Below are 6,388 nucleotides of genomic sequence, written 5' to 3'. Positions count from 1 at the left end.
AACCCCCGAGGGGTCTCACTCTCCCTTCAGGGCAGGCCACGTGGCCTCACCTCCCCCAAGACTGAGCCCCTGGGCTCCAGTCTCCTGCTCCACCCTGTGAGCCAGAGCCCTGGGGGGAGACTTGTCCACTGTGCAGGGGCCCAGGCATCCAGTGGGAATTCGCAGCCGTCCCCGAACGGAGCAGGGTGCTTTAGCCAGCTGGGCACGGCATGGGCCTAGGGTTGCCAACTTTCTACTTGCACAAAACTGAACACCCTTGCCCTGCCCCATGCCCTGCCCCTCCTCTGAGGCTCTGTCGCCAACTGGACAGTCAATGACCCAGTCAGTGGTGCTGACCAGAGCCACCAGGTGTTCCGGTCGAAAACCAGACGTGGGCCAGCACGGCAAAGCAAAGGTGCTGACGCGGGCCGTGTCTCAGTGCTGGGCTGCTGATGTCCTTGTCCTCGGGGGGCCGTCTGGACACTGTTCCCGGTGGTAACAACTCCATCCCTCCCCATCCCGCAGCCATGACCCTGCCCACACCGTGGGGTGTGGAGCAGCAGCTGGAGGAGATGATGGAGCTGACAGCGCAGAACCTGCCCTGGCTGGAGGTGACCCAGTCATACACCATCCTGAGGGAGCTGGGCAGCGGCTCCTATGGCCACGTGCTGCTGGCTGTGCACCAGCGGCAAGGTAGGGCCTGGGCCGCCAGGGCTGGGAGGGGCAGTCTGTGTCCATGTGGCCCCACCTCCCACAGAATCCCCCTGCTCCTGTTCCCCCAGCAGTGCCAGCACCGCGCTCACACACTGATGGGCACCGGCTGGGGAGGGGGAGCCCTGTCCAGGGCCAGGCATGGAGCACTGCGCCTCTCTGCCCCAAGACTCCACACCCCGGCTAGCTGCTGGGCCCTGGGATCCTACAGCCTGGCAGCCCTTGGCCCCACAGAGCAGCATGGGGCGGCGGGGGGCTGAGCTAGAATGTGAGGGGAGGGCTGATCCACGAGGTGGGGGGGCGGAGAATATGTGGGTCTGATTGGGTGCAGGGGAAGGGTCTAATCCAGCATGGGGGAGGGGTATGATCTGGTGTGTGTGGGGGACAGCAGCCCTGACCCCTCCCCATGTCCCTCCCCCCCCAGGCAGCCCGATGGCGCTGAAATTCATCGAGAAGCGGGACACTGAGCTGCGGGACTTCCTGAGCGAGTACTGCATCGCGCTGATCCTGGCCGCCCACCCCTGCATCGCCAGCGCCCTGGGTATCGCCTTCCAGACCAAGCACCACTATGTCTTCGCGCAGGAGCTCGCCCCTGCCAGGGACCTCTTCTCCCTGCTGCAGCCACAGGTACTATGAGCTGGAGCCTCAGATGTAGCCACATTGGGGACAGGCATGGGACATGGGCCTGTCCCCTCTAGGGGGCGCTGGCTTCCATCTGGCCGCAGGATGGGAACTGGCTGGCCCAGGGGGCAGGGAATGGGACATGGGGCCTTTCCCTTCTGTGAGATGCTAGTTCCCACCCGGCCCCAGGGCGGGGACAGGCTGGCTCAAGGGTTGGGATTGGGACATGGGACCTTTCCCCTTTATGGGGCACCAACTCAGATCCAGCCCCAGGGCAGGCACAGGGACTGCGACAGGGGGCCTTTCCCTGCTAGTAGGGGCTGGCTCCCATCCGCCCCAGGGCAGGGACTGGCTGGCTAGGGGTGGGGATTGGGACATGGGACCTTTCCCCTTTATGGGGCACCAACTCAGATCCAGCCCCAGGACAGGCACAGGGAATGCGACAGGGGGCCTTTCCCCACTGGGGGGGCCGGCTCCCATCCATCCCAGGGCAGGGACTGGCTGGCCCGGAGGTGGGCAGTGGGACCCGGAGCCCTTCCCCTCCAGGGCACTGTGTGTAACCTCTCTCCCTAGGTGGGGTTCGGGATCGCGGAGCTGCAGGTCAAGCGCTGTGCTCTGCAGCTCGCCAGCGCCCTGGAGTACATGGGGGCCAAGGGGCTGGTTCACCGCGATGTCAAGCCTGAGAACGTGCTGCTGCTCGACCTTGAGTGCCGGCGTGTCAAGCTGACCGACTTCGGGCTGAGCTGCCCGCAGGGCACTGCCATCGAGGCCCTGCCTGAGAACTTGCCCTACACAGCACCCGAGCTGTGCCGCCTGGGGCCCTCGGCCCGCCTGCCGGCCCAGCCCAGCCTGGACGCCTGGGCGCTGGGTGTGCTGCTCTTCTGCGTGCTGACCGGCTTCTTCCCCTGGCACACGGCCGCCGACCGGCACTACCGGGACTTTGAGCGCTGGCATCGCAGCCCCCGCGTCCGCCCGCGCCCACCCCACTGGGGGCGCTTCACCTACGAGGCCCGGGAGATGCTGCGAGGGCTGCTGGACCCCGACCCCATCCGGCGCAGCCCAGCCAGCGTTGCCATGGCCCATGTCAAGTGCCCCTGGCTGGAGCCCAAGGAGCCGGGCGCTGCCCGTGCAGACAGGACTCTGCTGGGGAACAGCCATTGCTGCTGAGCTCCAGCCCCGTGGGCACTGCCGCCAGGCACAGGCACCCGCCATGGCCAAGGGGACGCAGGGACCAAGGACTTGCAGGACATGTTGCTTAGCAGGGACCATGGCCAGAGGCTGGTGCTGGGGGCCTGGCCTGGGGGATTGCAGAGAAGGTGAGGGAGGAGGGGGGTAATAAAATCACGATCCTAACACTAACGGCTCAGAGCTTCCTTCACCATACCAGAGCAATGGGGCCACCTGCCTGACACCGCCCCCCACGACCCACAAAGCCCCAGATCAGACCCATGGCCCATCCCCGCTGCTCAGCCGCTGCGTTCGTCCCACGGGCCCCAGGCTGATGTTATTGGCCCCAGCCGCCATGGACTCTCTGAGCTGGGCCAGCTGCCCACTATGGGAGTGTATGGGGCAGGAGGGCAGGGACTGAGACCCGGAGCTGTATAGGGCAGGAGGGCAGGGACTGAGACCCGGGGCTGTATGGGGCAGGCGGGCAGGGACTGAGACCCGGAGCTGTATAGGGCAGGAGGGCAGGGACTGAGACCCGGGGCTGTATGGGGCAGGCGGGCAGGGACTGAGACCCAGGGCCGTAGTGGGCAGGAGGGCAGGGGCTGAGACCCGGGGCCGTATGGGGCAGGAGGGCAGGGGCTGAGACCCGGGGCTGTAGTGGGCAGGAGGGCAGGGGCTGAGACCCGGGGCCGTATGGGGCAGGCGGGCAGGGGCTGAGTCCCGGGGTTGTATGGGGCAGGCGGGCAGGGACTGAGACCCGGGGCCGTAGTGGGCAGGAGCTGAGACCCGGGGCCGTATGGGGCAGGGACTGAGACCCGGGGCCATATGGGGCAGGAGGGCAGGGGCTGAGACCCAGGGCCGTATGGTGCAGGATGGCAGGGACTAAGCACCTTGCAATGGAGGTGCATGGGGTGAGACTGGGTAGGGCCTGAGACTCCCCGTGGTGCGGCTGCATGGGCAGTGGGGTCAGCCCCTGCGGTGGAGGCTGTGGGGCCTGGGGGTGAGCCCCATGGTGCACATCCTGTACAGGAGCAGGGCTGGCTTTGCACCCTCCGTCCTGGCTGTGTTTCCGGCATGCGGCCTATGGCTGACCCCAGATGCCAAGGGCCTCAAGACACGAATCTCCGGGCGCAGCTGTAATTGGAAACTGTCAACAAGTAGCCAAGGCACGCAGCCGCACGCAGCCACTAAATATAACAGGGGCAGGGGGGCTCCCCCTGCAGCTTCCGTACTGCAAATGGGTCCAAGACATGGCGGGGACCTCAGAGCTGGGGCAGCTGGAGGCTGCAGGTTGGGATTGAGGGGCGTCCAATCTATGCATGGGGGGGCGGGGAACCCAGCATCCAGTCTCTTTGCAGGGGGAATCCAGCACTTAGCACATGCTCAGGGGGGAACCAGCACCCAGTCTGTGCACGGGGAGGGGGGAGGACGACTCAGCACCCAGTCTGTGGGCAGGGGGGAGGGGAACCCAGCACCCAGTCTGTGCGTGGGGGGAGGGGAACCCAGCACCCAGTCTGTGTGCGGGGGGGGGCGGACAGACGATTCAGCACCCAGTCTGTGGGCAGGGGGGAGGGGAACCCAGCACCCAGTCTGGGCACTGGTGAAATCAACAGGGCAGCAACATGCCTGACAATAAGCGAAGGGGGCTATCCGGACTCGGAGGACAGCGGATGAACTTTGGGGCTATAAGTAGACGGCAGAAAGACCCCCCCTTTGTCCTGCACCTGGGCAGAAGCGGGCACACTCAGGAGCTCTGCCTACCTTGGCTGAAAACGCCACGGAAGTCCGGGTGAGAGGCGCCTCCTGTAGCCAGATGAGCCTGGGCAGGTGGGTTTCGGGCAGGCTCCAGACAGCGTGTGTTGCTTTTGTTTTATGTGGAACCCGTCTGTTGCCACTGTCCTTCCTCACTGGCCTCTCTGGGACTAAACGTCCCCGTGTGCTCTCTGGAACCAGAGCTCAGGGAGGGGCTGTTGTGCAAGGGGCTGCAGCGGAACTGGACACGCTGGTGTGTGCCCCGGTCCCATGGGGGCCGCAGCCCCAGCATTATGGGGTGTGCGCAATGGAGAGGGGGCAGCACCCCACAGCGGGAGATTTTCTGAGGGGCTCAGGCCCAGCTGTTGCTCACCCCCAAGGCAAAGGGTGGGCTGGCCAAGTGCCTGCCAGGCTGGAGGGATCAGGGAGCTGGCACCCAACTAAGCACCAGCAAGTCTGTCTGTGGCTGGAGGCAGCAGGGGGTAACATGGTGACACCCAGCCCTGGCCACCCCAAGAGCCATGGTGGCCAGGCTGAGGTGGTGCCAGCGTGAGAGGGTCAGGTCCTGTCCTGAGCAGAAACCAGTGAACAGCAGGTGCCAGGGCACTGCAGGGTGCCTGGTTAGGAGCAATGGGGAGCACCCTGTATTTACGCTGCTTTACACCTTCCTTCCATTCTAAAAGATTCCTTTCTTGTCACCCCCCACCCCACCCCCAGTTTGCTGCAGGCCTTTGCTATCTGGCACAGAAAGCCCCTGGCTCCAGCAGTGCCTTTGTTGCCAGTGAAAATCCACTGGGCTTGGCCAAAATACATGTTAAAAATTCACCAGTTCCCGTCTTTCGCCAGCGCAGAGGAAAGGGGGCAGCAGCCGAACTAATCACTGGCCATGAACATGGTGAAGAGCCGGGCTCACGCCAACGCGCTTGAAGCAGCGGCAGCAGCAACAGACAGTGCCCTGGGAGAGCCCCTAATGAGGGGGAGAGCCCTGAGCACCCCGAGTACCTGCCCCTCATGGCCCATCCTCACCCAGCCTGGATAACAGTCTCCTGCTGCTGCCAGCTAGCGCAGTCAGTCCTGCAGCTCGCGGTCAGTGCTGGAGGGCCAGAGCCCAGGCGCTGCTGAGGATGCCTGGTGGGAGGCTCTTCGGGTCACATTTAAATAATGTTGTGTTACCATTATGCTTTAAGCCCCCTGGGAATGACACACAAGAGGCCATTCCCAGAACGTCTTGCAGCTGCTGTGGGAAAGGCCTAGCTGCTGTCCCCCTGCTGCTGAAGCTGTGGGTCTCTGGGGCTGATACAGAGTCATCCACCTGGGGGGAGGAGGGGGCATGCCATTTGACCTCCTTAGACCCCTCCCTGTGTCTGTACTAAATGTCCCTGCTCAGAGACAGGTCCCTGGGCAGCTCTATGGGCGGTGCTGCTCGGCGCATGGCTCCGTGGGCAGGTGATGATACAGAGCCGGAGTGAGCAGTAAAACAGAGCCATGCATTTCAGGCTGCTCCCAGGGAAGCTGATTTCAGACCACACCCACTGACCCTGGGGAACTCCCTACCACCAGACCGCATCGGGCTAGGGCTCAGCAAGCAGCACGCCTCTCTCTGGGTAACAGGGATGTCCAGGGTCCCACAAAAGGGGCAGTGCCCCCCTTCCCCCTCCCCGTGGAGGGGATGAGAAGGCTCTGGCTGTGGGGGGTTGGGCATCTCAAATTCCCAGAGCCCTGGGCACAGGGGCACAGTTCAGGACCCTGTATCCTCCCTCTCCTGTGGCACAGATGTGATGGCACTGGCTCTGCCTGTGTAACCACAGCTCTGCCCTGTGGGGCCCAGTGCTTCCCTGCTGGGCAGCGGGTACCAATGCCCTGGTGTGTGGTGTTCATGTGGGGAGGGGGCCCACAGGCTGAGGGCTCCCTGGCTGGCTGCATCCCAGCAGGGTGGGCTGCCCCTTGGACTCCATTACCTGCCCCAGGGCTGTTGACCCCCATCCCTGTTTACTGGGCTAGATTTACTGTCCCTCCAGGGAACACTGGCTAATCCCCCCATCCCCGCCTTGAATCAGTGATTAAAGGGAAGCCAGGTGCGGAGCCAACACCCCGTGCCCCGCGCCTGCTCTGCTCCAGGCAGATCGACTCTCCTGCCAGCCCCGGCCCAAACCACTTC

General features: G+C 64.4%; 1 pseudogene; it reads left to right on the top strand.

Annotated features, from left to right (window-relative positions):
* The first annotated feature begins 268 nt into the window (after window positions 1–268).
* Window positions 269–2,478, top strand: LOC135892874 (serine/threonine-protein kinase SBK2-like; annotated as a pseudogene).
* Window positions 2,479–6,388: the final 3,910 nt, after the last annotated feature.

Source organism: Emys orbicularis, chromosome 21 (genome assembly GCF_028017835.1).
Source record: "Emys orbicularis isolate rEmyOrb1 chromosome 21, rEmyOrb1.hap1, whole genome shotgun sequence".
NCBI lineage: Eukaryota > Metazoa > Chordata > Testudines > Emydidae > Emys > Emys orbicularis.
The sequence above is the reverse complement of the archived record's forward strand: the minus strand, read 5'-3'. Positions and strand labels throughout refer to the sequence as shown.